The following is a 14,832-nucleotide window of genomic DNA, read 5'->3' as shown; positions in this document are numbered from 1 at the left end:
GTGGAAGCCCTTGTGTTTGACAAAGACTCCTGGGTTCTGATGGGGTGCCCTGATGGCCATATGTGTGCAGTCGATGATGCCCTGCACCCATGGGAAGCCAGCCAGAGCAGCAAAGCTGAGCACCCTCTCAGTAACACTGGCTTCATCAGTGGCAAAGTTGATATATTTGGCTGACTTGTCAAACAAGGAATTGGTGTGAAGCATCTGTGGATGGCTGACTGTGAGATGCCACAAATGTCTGCTACAGATCCCTGGAAGGAGCCTGAGGTGAAGAAGTTGAGGGCGCTGGTGACTTTGACAGCCACTGGTAAGGCATGTCCACCAGGTCCTCTGGGCTGCAGCTCTTGCTCCAGCAATGTGTAAAAATGTCTGTGATGATCTGGCGCAATAGCCTGAACATCTGTAGGATTTGCAAAATTGGACTTTATATTAATAAGGATCAAATGGCAGAAGAGGCCATGATTTTAAAGACTGTTTTAAAAGAAGCCCAGAGAAAGGGGCATACAAAATGGCCACCATACCATGTGACCAGCTTATTGGTACACTTTAAAATGGTTCCTGCGCAACCTCAGACAGATTTGTGGATTCAACCCACAGTAAGTTCTGGAAGCCGTTCCTGAGAGAACAAAACCAGACCCACAGGTATGCATATGGATTAGATGCAGATCTAGTCAAGATCGGCCTGGAGACAGAGGCCATCAAAATGTTGCCCCAGACAAAAGGGGACAATTTCATATTCATGAGAACAGCACCCAGGACTAGATAACGAGATCAGCAGGACATTCAAAACAATGGAGGTAATTCCAAACCAGAGATGGGCCTGTTACCAGCCGTTTAAGACATTTTAAAATATAATGGCTACCCCACTGTGCTTGCAGCCCACCAAAATTAAAACAAAGATTAACCTGATTTTGGGCGGGAAGTGAAGCCTCTGGAAGAATAGTATATCTGGAGAGACCTTTTCAGCAGCGACACACACTCAGGACGAGCAAGCTTGAAGAAGGAGCAGTCAATCTCAGGAGGAAGAGGAAAGCCAAAATCGAGAAGGCCGTCTCGAAACTGGCGTTCCGCCCTGGGGAAGCAGATCGGGAGATCATCGACCATCCCCGGGCTGTTGCCGGAATGAGAGGACACCGACCCAGCTTGGGAGAAGAGAAAAAAATAAAACCCCAAGTGAAGAAACCTTCCAGCCACCACAGCTCGGTAGAAGAGAGGAAAGGAACCTGAAGAAGCGATGGGAGCTAGCCCAAGGCTCCTCTGACCAGGGTGGAGCCGACCATCCTCGACCCCGCCGACATCCAGGCCCGCCGGTGTCCAGCCGCCCCCGACCCCCACCTCAGGAGAGAGGTGTGGCACAGCTCGCAGGAGCTCCACGATCCACGTGGAGACGAGATGCCTGAAAGGACCAAACACAGACTCGATTTCAAAACCTTGCACTTGCTAGTGGGATTGGTGAGCATGTTTCTGGCCCTTCACAATCAGATCTAGATAGGTTTAATGAGGGGGTGGATTTAAGGGTACAATTAACACGAGAGTTGTTGTCCCTTGATGTTCCATTTGTTTCTTTATTTCATGATGATCTTTGTAGAGTATAAGATGCCTGCATTTGCTTTAGTTAGTACTGTGTTGTTATGATTTGTTTGTGTGTTTTTCCCTCCCATGTACTCCCTTATCTGCTTGCATTTGATTTGATATTTTTTTCCTTATGCAATAAAGTTTCATTTTGTTTCATCAAACTTGGTCTACTCGAGTTTTCTCTACATTGTAGTTCCTGCGCCTAAGTCCAGAGTACAGAATCTAAGGGGCGAGTGGGTCGAACCACTCAAGGTTTACTGTGCAAGAGAGAGAGGCCTCTAGAGAGAGAAACCTCAGGGAAACCTCTCGAGGACGAAACCCCTTACAGAAAATGGCGACCGCGGCAGGACTCTGGCAGCAGGATTGCAATGTAGTAGATCCAAGTTTGAATGGTCGAAATGCAATGGATGAGAGGATAGCAGATTATGTCTTTGGCAAGGTAAATCTCACTAAACAGTGGATTTCCGATCTCTTGCTGGATGGGCGTCCAGTGGACACAGCCATCAGGTGGACAGAGAGCAAAGAGCATAAGAAGTCAGTGGAAAAGGCAGTGTGGCTGATGTGTTACAAGAAGCAGGTCCAGATCTTGGACCGGGTCGTTGCAGCACAGACGCACCTTTTTCAGGTAAGGCCATCTCTCCACATCCTTCTGCAGGGCTAAGTTTCCTATTTTAACAGGAATCTCCCTCTGTGTGAAAACATTAGGCAGGTCTATGAAGTCCTTCTCTTCAAGTCCACACACTTCTAAGTCTGACAGGATATAACTTTGTATTGACTTCTCATGACCCATGGTGCGTAATAGGATTTCTGTTCTTCTGCCTCTAACGTTCAGCTGTCGCATGAGTGATTCTGTGCAGAACGTTGCTGAACTACCTGGATCCATGAAGGCGTAAGTCTCCACAAACTTCTCACTCCTCTTAGACTTGATCTTTACAGGTACGATGGCAAGAATACAATCACTGTCACCGGCCCCAGTGAATCCACAAGTCTCTGGTTCTAGCGACACCAGAGCACTTGAAACAACCTTCTCGTTGGTATTGTTTTCTTCACTCTTCTTAGAGACTTGTTCTTCTTTGTGGATATGCAGCAGACTGGGATGTTTCCGAGTGCACTCTCTGCATGTTGTTCTTTGCTTACAGTTTCTACTCAGGTGCCCCGAGAGAGACATCCAAAACATAGGCCATTGTACTTCAGAAATTCGATTCTGTCCTTATGTGGCTGTGCTTTGATGTCACTGCAGAAATCCAATGTATGATTCTTCTGGCAGAATAAACATGGCTTCTGAAAGGCATTAGCAGGCGTCACTGTGCTGCTCTTTTTGGGAGATGAGTTCTGAGACCTTTCTTCCCCAGCCTGAGTGACAATAGTTGCAAAGCTGCTTCCCCTGGAACCACCTTTCCTGAGAGTCTTTGATTCAGCAGGCTTGGCTTTCACTCTTCCATCAGTAGTCGGGCTGACATCCTGGATGTTTCCAAACAATGGGTCCCTAGCAATTTTAGCCTGTTTGTCTCTGAAATTCACTAAGTCTGCAAACCTGGCTCTACTTTTCCGTCTCTCCGTTATCTCAAAGGCTGTTCTTCTCCATTGTTCACTCATCCTGTAAGGAAGCTTAGAGATGATGATTCTCATAGTTGTAGGATTGTCCATCTCTTCCATGAATTCAACATCCTCCATGGTGTTGCGACATCCTATGAGAAAAAGAACATATGTGTTCAATGCCTCCCCGTCCTCCAATCTGATCTGTGGCCACTTGGTAGCCTTTTCAATATATGCAGTGGCTATCTTCAGCTCGTTACCATAGTGCTCCTGCAGCAACTTCCTGGCTTCTATGTATCCCCGGTCCGGTCTCATGTGTTCACAGCTTCTGACCAGGTCTTGTGGTTTACCACTGGTGTACTTTCCCAGGTAGTATAACTTATCACTGCTGCTCTCTGTTTTGGAGTCAATGGCTTGTTCGAAGGATCTGATGAAGGGCTTATACTTGAGTGGGTCACCTTGGAACACTGGTATGTCTCTTTGAGGGAGTCGAAACAGATTCTGTTGTTTTACAAGCATCTCTGTAATTTCGTTCTGACGTTGCATCACTCGGTATAGGCTTCTCCCTGTGTCTTCAGGCCTCTGGTGGTCATCAGCAGGGTCTAGTCTAGACCGTCTGACATCTGGGGTAGCATCACATGCTCCTGTTAGTGGAGAGGCCACTCTTCCACGCTGTAATGCCAGGAGATGGCCTTCAGACTCTCTTTTAACTCTTGAAGGTGCCCTGGATCCAACTCTGTGTGACAACATTGACTGGCAGTATTCATTCATGCCATCCTGTGAGCCTTCATAATCTTCATACACACTCAACCTGGCATCTGAGACCGCAATAGCTGTTTTTATCTCCAGCTGTTCTTTCTTTGCCTGCACTTGGGCCTGTTGGGCCTGCAGTTGGGCCTGTTGGGCCTGCAGTTGGGCCTGTTCCCATTCAAGAGCTTGCTTCTCCACTAAAGATGCTGTGCGCACCATCAACACTGCCTGCCTGTTCAACCTCCTCTCTCATGCGTCGCAACGAGCATGTGGTAGAAGCGACTGACCTGTGTCCAGAAACAGAGCTACCTTCTTTTCGATTTTTGCTCAGTCTGGCTGAAGTCTCTGAAATGCTATCATCTGGTCCGACTTCATCGTCATCTTTATCTTTCTCTGCTGTATCAGCATCTTGACGAATCTTTAACATCCACTGTTCTGTGGCCTTGACATAGTCCTTAATGCTGGATGATTTAAGATCAAACCAGTTGTGCTGATCAGCGTTTCCTTCTTCTTCAGACAGAAGTGCTAATACATCTTCATTGAGTACATTAAATTCTTCATGCAACTTGGAGAAATCATAATGCATTATGTCTTCAGCTTTCTTAATATTAGCATTATCTTCCATGAGACAATCAATTATCTTCATTTTTCCAGTTATCTGAGCTAATTTAGCCCTCCTTGCACCTATTCTTCTATGTAACTTCTCTTCTATTGCCTTTGGGGTGAGCTTTACTTCCCTCTTTTGGCCAACAACCCTTCTGGCTGGGGGAAGCTCCTCATGGCTCTGTAAGGCCTCGGCCATTTTACCCGCAGCTCTTATTTAGCTTCTCAATAGAATGAACAAGGCAAGTAACAGTCACTGTACCTTCGCTTTCTTATATTGTCATCTGGCTCCGTGACCATTCATGTATACGTTCGCCGACAATTCCATCCTTTCCTTCTTAGGGAGCTAGTTTTTGACTAATGTAGTGGTGCTTCGTAATTTCCAAACATGCAGCCACTGAGCTTTGAGGCTTTTAACAATGAGTAGTCGAAATAAAACGTTCCAAAATGTAACTTTGTCTTTAAACTGTTTACTGTAACACCTCACAAACAGAATTACAAAGCAAAACACGTTTAAACGAACACGGTCAAAAACTGTATTGCTCCAGCCCTCAAAAGCCTTTACCTTCTCTCCAGCCTCATGCAGCTTGAGCTGTAAAATGGCTGGATACCATGTGACAATCTTAAGGACTGTACCATTGTAGCAAGAATAAAGGGGGTATGTCAGACTATACTACTGGAACAAGAAAATAGGGGGTTTCTCAATACAATAAGTCAGTCAGGTAAATTAACTGTATTATACTATTTAACCAATATTTTAAAGTATTTTCTTTCTTAAACTTTCATGACTCTTACACTTCTGTAGCCGAAGGATCACTCTCTGTAGCCTTGGTGGGGCTGCGGCTAGTGGTTTCCTCATGATTGACTCGAGGGGCTTGTGGTCGGATTCCACTGACTTGTTGGCCATAGACGTACTGGTGGAAATGCTTACATCCAAACAGAATTGCATATAGCTCTTTCTCAATTTGAGCATAGTTGATTTCACTGTCTGTGAGAGACCTGGAAGCGTAGCCGATGGGCTTTCCTTCTTGCAGTAATACTGCGCCTAGCCTGTACTTTGACGCGTCCACTTGTAGTCTGAGCTCTTTGTTGGGGTCGAAGTAGGCAAGAACTGGTTCTGGTTCTCTGGTGATTAGGTCTTTCATTTTCTGAAATGCTGTGTCATGTTGTTTGTCCCACAGGAACTCATTGGATTGTTTGGGCAACTGACGCATGGGTGCGTTGATTTTGGAGAGGCTCGGGGTAAACTTGGCTAAGTAGTTAACCATGCCTAGTACTGTCTCTAGCTCTGCGCGGTTCTTCGGCGGCTCCATCTTCTTGATGGCAGAGATTTTCTATGGATCCGGCTTAATGCCATCAATTGAGAGGCGATGCCCGAAATAACTGATCTCGGTGGATCCGATTATGCTTTTCTCAGGGTTGAGCTGGATACCTTTCTCCCGTGATCTTTGTAGCATCACACGAAGGTTCCTGTCATGTTCCTCTCTATTCCTGCCATAGATGAGGATGTCGTCTACGATTGTGACTACTCCATCGAGGCCTTCATAGGTTTCGTTGATCTTCCGCTGGAATTCATCCTGAGCTGAATGGTAAATGCAGAAATTGGTAGCGTCCAAATGGTGTGTTGAACATTGTTAGCTTAGATGACTCTTCCATGAGCTTGATAGTCCAGTGTCCTGATCGTGCGTCCATTACACTGAAGTAACGTGCTCCCACTAGCTTGGGTGTGATGTCATCCAGTGTTGGTAGAGGGTGGTGAGGGCATTTGATAGCCTTGTTCAAATCTCTGGGGTTGAGACAGACTCTGAACTTGCCTGTACGTGGTTTCTCAACCACATTGACCCACTCTGTCGGTTCTGTTTCCTGGACGATGATTTCTGTATTCTCCATGTTCTGCAGCTCCTCCGTCAGGTGACTATGTAGAGCAAGGGGTATCCTTCTCGGTGGGCAAACCACAGGGGTTGCTGCTGGGTCAAGGTGAATAGTATAGTCCAATTCCTTTGAAAACATCAGCAAACTCCTCCATGACTGTCTGTTTCTCAACTGGTGCTGTCAATGATAGCACTAGCTTGACAAGGTTCATGTCTAAACATGCCTTTAGACCTAGCACTGGAGTTGCTCGAGTGTCAACAATGTAAAAGTCCAACATCATGTCACTTTCTTTGTACTTGCATTTCATCATGCATGTGCCTTTTACAATGAGCTGCTCACCCCCATAGCTGGTCAGTCTGCATGAGGTGGGCTGTAGCTCACACTCATCCTTCAAGCTGTGATACTCACTCAGAGGAATTACATTAACCTGAGCTCCAGTGTCTAGTTTAAACTTAAGCTCTGTGCCCTATTTTCCTATCTCAATATCTGCAAAGGCTTGCTCAGCCTCTGAAATCTGTTTTTTCTATGCCACAGAATCAATAAACAGTTCCTCTGCATTTGGCTCTCTATCTGGCATTTGGCTTTCACTCACTGTGTGTACTGCTTTCCAAAAACAGTCCTGAAAACTTTAGCAAAGTGGTTCCGTTTACCACATTTAGCACATTGCCTTCCTTTGGCAGGGCAGTGCTCCTTTTCCCCATGCACCTTGTTTCCACAATATCCACAGTTTTTGAAGCATTTTATGTCTGTGTCGCTCATTTTTAGAACTCTCTCTGTTCTTTCTGTTCTGAAACATACTCTCTGGGCGGTGTTCTTTGGTGTGTGTCTATTAACTGCATTCACTGTTCATGCGAGCTGCTCTTGGTGCCGGTTATGCTTTTCAACTGTGCTTGGGCTATCTCGTGCAATCTAGCTATGTCCATAGCTTTGTCCAGCGTTAGCCCGGACCCAACATTCAAAAGTTTCTCTCTCACTTTAGCTGAATGTATTCCAAACACGATGCGGTCTCTGACCATCTCATCTTTATCTGCATATTCACAGTCTTTTACCAGCAGTTTTAACTCAGTCATGAACTGTTCAAACGACTCACTAGCTCCTTGTACTTTCTCCTGAAACTTGTACCTAGCGAATATCGTATTTGTCTTGGGCATCACATATGATTAAAAACAGTCAAAATAACTTTTCAGTACCTTTGCTTCATCCACGGTGAGAGACCATGTGTTAAAAATGTCTCTCCCTTTTTCTCCGATCCACAGGAGTAGGTAGCTGTATCTTTCTTCCTTCCCTTTGCTTTTCAGCGGACCTGAGAACATCAACTCCACGTGTTGCTTGAACTTGCACCATTCTCCAGGTAAGTTCAAAGATTCCCAATCCATTCGAGGCAAGGGAGCTCCAACGATGTCCATTTTCAATCCCTATTCTGACACCATGTCTTGTTTTACACACTTTGTATAAAATAATAAATTGCAGGACAACGGAGTATTACAGTGTTGTGTTTGTACCGCTATACACAACTACATAAAATAATAAAGCAGCAGAGACTGTGAGTAACTTCAAGTGAGCTTTACTGGGTAACTGGAACTTCGGCACTGACTATACAAATCGCTATGCGTCTGTTATATACGCTCGCAACTAAGGATGTACATCCGCAAAACAAAGTAGTCCCTTCAATGTTGTATACATTGCACTTCATCCCCCTTTAGTTTAATAGTATATTAACGCAAATTTTCTATAATTAACATACAGAGCCTGTCTTTACAGTAACCTTTTGTTTTCTTAAAAGTAACAAAATTCAAATTCCAACATAACATTTTATTTTGTCAACGGCCCTTTTACAAGTCAAGTCTCTGGGGAGGCCTCCTCTGCCTCTCTGGGTAACGTCTCTCCAGACTCTTTTGCTTTGGGGACTGAGACTGTACAGGTACAGGTGCATCAGGTGAGCTATCAGCACAGGTAGAGCTCGCAGCTGTGGATGAGGCTGGTGCTGATGCTGATGAATCAGGAGTGTCTGTTTCCATGTCAGGTGAGTCTGGGCGAGGTATAGGGGTGTTTTCCACCTGAACATCCAGAATTTGTTCCACATGACATCTCAAAACGTTCTTGTGGTGTATGTGCCTTTAAGAGCAATTGTGGTGTATGTGCCTTTAAGAGCCCCAGGTGTGCGTAATGCCGGGAATTGCCACTTGGGCTATATAAGCCTGTGTATTGTGTATATCCTTTAGAACCCCCCCCAGACTTGCTTAGTAAATACCTATGAACCAACTCCTGTCTTCAGTGTCTTTATCTACACACGGACACTACAGTGGCGACGAAGTGGAAACGGACTTACCTGCAATTCGGCAGCACCTCAAGGACATCGATTCCTCCAGCGTCCAGAAGACTCAAGGAAGTAAAAGAAACTGTGGTTTCACCAGCTGGCCAAGCTGGTGGCAGGTACTGCGCTAATCCTTCCTGGGCGTCAGGCTGGAGCTCCAGCGGCGGGCTCTACAGCTGAGATAGGCAGCAAAATCGGAGGCAAGCAATAACGGACTGGGAGGGTGCACTCGGGAGACGGCCGGCGCGGCAAGCAGGTCAGCGTTTCGACCTCCATCGGGAACGAGTCTCCAACAGTGAATAAACGGAAACCACAGTAAAACAGCATTGTTATCGGTAGCAGCGGCGGGAAAGCGCGGGAAGCGCCATATCGTTGCTACAGAGAAAAAAAAAAGCGCGGGAAGTGCCATATCTTTTTTGAAATGCCTAAATCTGGTAATATTGAGGCTTTTGATGGTGAAATAGAAGATTGGACCACATACGTGGAAAGAGTAGAGGTTTATTGCACTGCAAATGGAATAGCAGATGAAAAAAATGCTTCAGTACATCTGAACTTAATGGGCGCGAAGACATACGGGCTGTTACAAAACTTGATCACTCCAGCCAAACCAAAGGACAAGAATTTTAAAGAAATTGTTGATACCCTGCAGGAGCATTTAAACCCAACACCGCTGCTGATAGCGGAACGATTCAAGTTCTTCAAGAGAAATCAACACAAGAATGAAAGTAACGCTGATTACCTAACCGAATTAAGAAAGCTATCAAAGTACTGCCAATTTGGAGCAGGACTATCGGATTATCTTCGAGACAAATTTGTTTGCGGTCTCTTAAGTGAAGGAACACAAAAAAAACTGCTTTCTGAAAAAGATTTAACATTGGACAAAGCTTTCAGTATGGCTGTATCATACGAAGCAGCAGCAAAAGGAGCTGCAGAGATACAACGAGAGACACAGGACTTCGGCACCCATGAAATGACACAGGAGTTCGGAAGATGTTATCGCTGCGGCAGATCCACCCATAACCAGAGGGACTGCTGGTTAAAGGGCAAAGCATGCAGGCAATGCAGTAAGATTGGACACATTGCACGGGTATGCCAATCTGGACAAAATAAATCCACTGACAGAAAACAAAGAATCAATAAAGAAAAGTACAGGAAGGTACAAATGATGACGGACAATAGCTCCGAAGACCAGAATAGCGATAGCGACTCAGGAAACAAGAGACTAAGCTGTCTCAAATTACATAATGTACTTGCCAAAGAGGATTACCAAACCATTTGGGTTACCCTCACAATAGCAGGGTCCCCAGTTAAAATGGAGCTAGATACAGGATCAGCTCTAACCGTAATAAATCGACGAGATTACGAGAGGCTATTTTCGCATATACCTCTAAAAGACACATCCATTATCTTAAAACATATACGGGGCAGAAAGTCTACCCCAAAGGAAAAATAAGTGTGCCTGTGGTATACAACGGCAAAGAAATGCAAAAGTTGTATTTATACATTCTACAAGATGGTGGTCCACCGTTGTTGGGACGTGAATGGGTAAGGAAGATACGTTTAGACTGGCACTCCATTCAGGCACTGACGGTGACCAGTACGGAAAAAAACAATGATGACATCATACCTGAACGATTAAAAGACATCTTGGCCAACGCCAAAGAAGTGTTTCAAGAGAAACTAGGAACCTTGAAAGGCATCACCGCCTCAATAAAAGTGGACGATGCAGCAATTCCAAAATTTTTTAAGGCAAGACCGGTGCCATACGCAATACGTCCGGCAGTCGAGGCAGAGCTGGAGAATTTGGAAAAGGCAGGCGTATTATCCAAAATAGATTGGAGCGAATGGGCAACACCCATCGTTCCAGTCATGAAAAAAGCATTGAAAAATAACTCTGAGGAACAGAGAAAAATTCGCATCTGTGGGGACTTTAAGGTGACTGTAAACCCGGTCCTTCACACGGTACAGTATCCTCTTCCGAGGATAGAAGATATTTTCGCCTCACTATCCGGAGGGAAACGTTTCACAAAAATTGACTTGGCACAGGCATATCTACAGATGGAGGTTGAGGAGACCTCTAAAAAGTATCTCACAATAAACACACACAAAGGCCTGTACCAGTACAATCGACTGGTTTTTGGAGTAGCATCAGCTCCAGCTATCTGGCAAAGAGCTATGGAGCAAGTCCTGCAAGGGATTCCAGGGACTCAATGCTACCTAGATGACATCCTTATAACAGGAGAAAATGACAACGAGCACCTTGCCAATTTGGAGCAGGTGCTCACTAGGCTGAAAGAACGGGGCCTATGAGCAAATCGCCCCAAGTGCGAATTTTTCCAAAATCAGATATCATATTGTGGTCACATAATTAATAAGGAAGGGTTGCATAAGTCACCTGAAAAAATTGAAGCAGTTATAAAAGCCCCAGCACCTGAAAATGTTTCACAATTAAGGTCATTCCTGGGATTAATAAATTACTATCATAAATTTTTACCGAACTTATCAACTATTCTACACCCTCTTAATGATCTTCTACAGACAGGAATGATTTGGAAATGGAACGAAGACTGTAAACGTGCCTTCCATAAATGTAAAGACTTAATCACATCTGAGAAAGTTTTGGCTCATTACAACCCATCACTACCAATCAGACTGGCGTGCGATGCATCCCCTTACGGCATAGGAGCAGTATTATCCCATAAATTCCCTGATGGCTCAGAACGGCCGATAGCTTTTGCGTCACGCTCATTAAACTCAGCTGAGCGTAACTATGCCCAAATAGACAGGGAAGCACTCAGCCTGGTATGGGGAGTGAAGAAATTCAACCATTACCTACACGGACAAAAATTTACCTTGCTGACTGACCATCAAACCCTCATCTCCATATTCAACCCTAAAAAAGGTGTCCCCATTATGACGGCACAAAGACTACAGAGGTGGTCCATTTTTCTAGGGGCACACCAATACAACATTGAATACAAAGTGTCAAAACAGCATGGGAATGCTGACGGTTTATCGCGCCTACCGTTGCCAACGATAGAAGAGGCACCTGCAGTGGACTCAGTAGAGATATTCCACTCTACCATAGTGGAATGTCTACCGGTGACAAATTCTGCCATTGAAAGGGAGACAAGAAATGACCCTACTCTCTCACGGGTCTACGATTTAACAGTGAAGGGATGGCCGGCACATGGCGAACCACTGTTGCCAGCATTCTCGCAAAGAAGAGAACAGCTGTCAGTGTGCCGAGGAACCTTGATGTGTGGATCCAGAGTGGTGATTCCACCCAAACTCCAGGATAAAGTGCTAAAGGAGCTTCACGAGGGGCATCTGGGTGGAGTGAAAATGAAGAACCTAGCTAGGGCGTTTGTATGGTGGCCAGGTATCGATGGAGACATCGAAGACATGACCAAGAGCTGCCTAGGATGCCAGAAGGTCCAAAATGCTCCGCCACAGGCCCCTCTACATCCATGGGAGTGGCCCTCATCTCCCTGGCAAAGGGTGCACATCGACTTTGCTGGTCCATTTATGGACTCAATGTTCTTAATCGCAGTTGATGCACACTCCAAGTGGCCGGAGGTAATAAAGATGTCCTCCACCACCACGGAAAAAACCATCACAGTATTAAGGACCACATTTGCCAGGAATGGGCTGCCGGAACAGCTATGTTCTGATAATGGACCGCAATTTGTGTCCGAAGAATTCAGAAAGTTCTTAAAGAACAATGGGGTAAAGCACTACACGTCCGCCCCATACCATCCCGCCACCAATGGATTGGCTGAAAGGTTTGTCCAGACCTTCAAGAAGGCCATAAAGGCCATGGGTAATGAAGACATAAAACTTCAGCACAAGGTGGATAACTTCTTATTTGCATATAGGAATGCAACACATATGGTTACCAACCAAACTCCCGCCATGATGTTCTACAATAGAAACCTAAGATGCCGGCTGGATTTGGTCAAGCCCAACATCCAAAGGGATGTGGAGAACTGGCAGTTTCATGGTATGAATGAAAGGCCAACTAGGGCCTTCCAGATAGGCCAACCGGTTTTGGCCCGGGACTACCGTACCGAGAAATGGCAGCCTGGAACTATCTGCACACGACTTGGACCACTGATGTATACCGTGGACATTGGAGAAAGCATAATAAGGCGCCATGCTGACCAAATCATCAAGTCATCCGAAAAGGGACAACCTACACCACCACTCTATACATCTAACGATGAAGTAGAGATACCCATATCTACCTCCGATCCGGTGAGACTGGAACCCGATGAACCCGACACTGGCATTCAAGCCGAATCAGCCTTGCCAGAAGAACCTACTACACCACCAGAAACTACTACACCCCCGAGGCGTTATCCGGACCGAGTCAGGAAGCCTCCTGAGAGACTAACTTATAATTAATTAATACAGCAATGTATATTATTTTGCATATAACATGTAATTAATAATTACTTAAAATATGATGTACTAGTTAGCTAGAAGGGGAGGAATTGTGGTGTATGTGCCTTTAAGAGCCCCAGGTGTGCGTAATGCCGGTAATTGCCACTTGGGCTATATAAGCCTGTGTATTGTGTATATCCTTTAGAACCTCCCCCAGACTTGCTTAGTAAATACCAATGAACCAACTCCTGTCTTCAGTGTCTTTATCTACACATGGACACTACAGTTCTCTCCCACATCCACTGTATACATTAGTGGTCCCTCTCTTGTGGATATGGTCCCTGGTTGCCACTTTTCCATCCGGAAATCACGAGTAAGAACTGACTGTCCCACACTGAAGCTTCTTGTTGGCTTAGCATTCAAATGTTTGAACTGTTTGTTCTCTACATCACGACGTACATTCGGTTTAAGAAGGTCCATGCGGGATCTCAGTTTCCTTTTCAGAAACATTATCGCTGGAGTCTGATTAGTGGCTGCGTGTACTGCGTTCCGATAAGCAAAGAGGAAATTGTCTATCTTGTGTTGCAGTGGTAGATTCTCACTGTACATTGCTTTGATGGCCTTCTTGAAAGTCTGTACGAATCTTTCTGCCAAGCCATTTGTAGCTGGATGGTACGGGGCAGATGTGTAGTGCTTGATTCCATTTTTCCTCATGAAACCTTGGAATTCGTCAGAGACAAATTGTCATCCATTTTCTGTGCAGATTTGTTCTGGTAGGCCATTTTTAGCAAACATAGTCTTCAGAACTGAAATGGTCTTTTCAGATGTGGTTAATTTCATTTTAATGACCTCGGGCCATTTGGAATGTGCATCGACTGCAATCAAGAACATGGAGTCCATGAACGGTCCAGCAAAGTCAATGTGCACACGTTGCCATGGTGATGAGGGCCATTCCCATGGATGGAGAGGGGCTTGAGGTGGTGCGTTCTGGACCTTTTGACATCCTGAGCAGCTCTTTGTCAGGTCCTCGATCTGTTTGTCAATTCCCGGCCACCACACGTATCCACAGGCAAGGCTTTTCATCTTTACCATACCTAAATGGCCTTCATGCAGTTCATCTAGCACTCGGCTACGAAGCTTGGGAGGAATCACAACTCATGAGCCGCACATCAGTGTTCCCCGACACACTGATAACTGCTCCCTCCTAGCTGAGAATGCTGGAAACAATGAGTCACCATGCACTGGCCATCCTTTCACAGTGATGTCATAAACTTTTGACAATGTAGGGTCATTGCGTGTTTCTCTTTCAATGAGGGAGTTTGTCACTGGTAGCTGCTCAACTATTGTTGTGTGAAATACCTCTGCTGAGTCAACTGTTGTAGTTCTCTCTGAGGTTGGCAGTGGTAAACGTGACAAACCATTGGCGTTGCCATGTTGCTTGGTCCCCTTGTATTCAATATCATACAGGTGAGCCCCTAGGAAGAGTAACCATCGCTGTAGCCGTTGTGCCGTCATCACTGGAACGCCCTTCCTTGGGTTGAAGATTGAAACGAGAGGCTGGTGGTCAGTTAACAGTGTAAACTGTTGACCATACAAGTAGTGGTTGAATTTCTTGACTCCCCACACAAGGCTGAGGGCTTTTCGGTCAATCTGTGCATAATTGCGTTCAGCTGTAGTCAATGATCTTGAGGGAAAGGCTATTGGTCTTTCTGAGCCATCTGGGAACTTATGTGACAACACGGCACCAATGCCATGGGGTGAAGCATCACATGCCAGTCGAATAGGTAAGGATGGGT

Source organism: Somniosus microcephalus, chromosome 14 (genome assembly GCF_052327205.1).
Source record: "Somniosus microcephalus isolate GS21.2 chromosome 14, FLI_Smic_1.0, whole genome shotgun sequence".
Taxonomy (NCBI): Eukaryota; Metazoa; Chordata; class Chondrichthyes; order Squaliformes; family Somniosidae; genus Somniosus; species Somniosus microcephalus.
Note: the sequence above shows the minus strand (reverse complement) of the source record.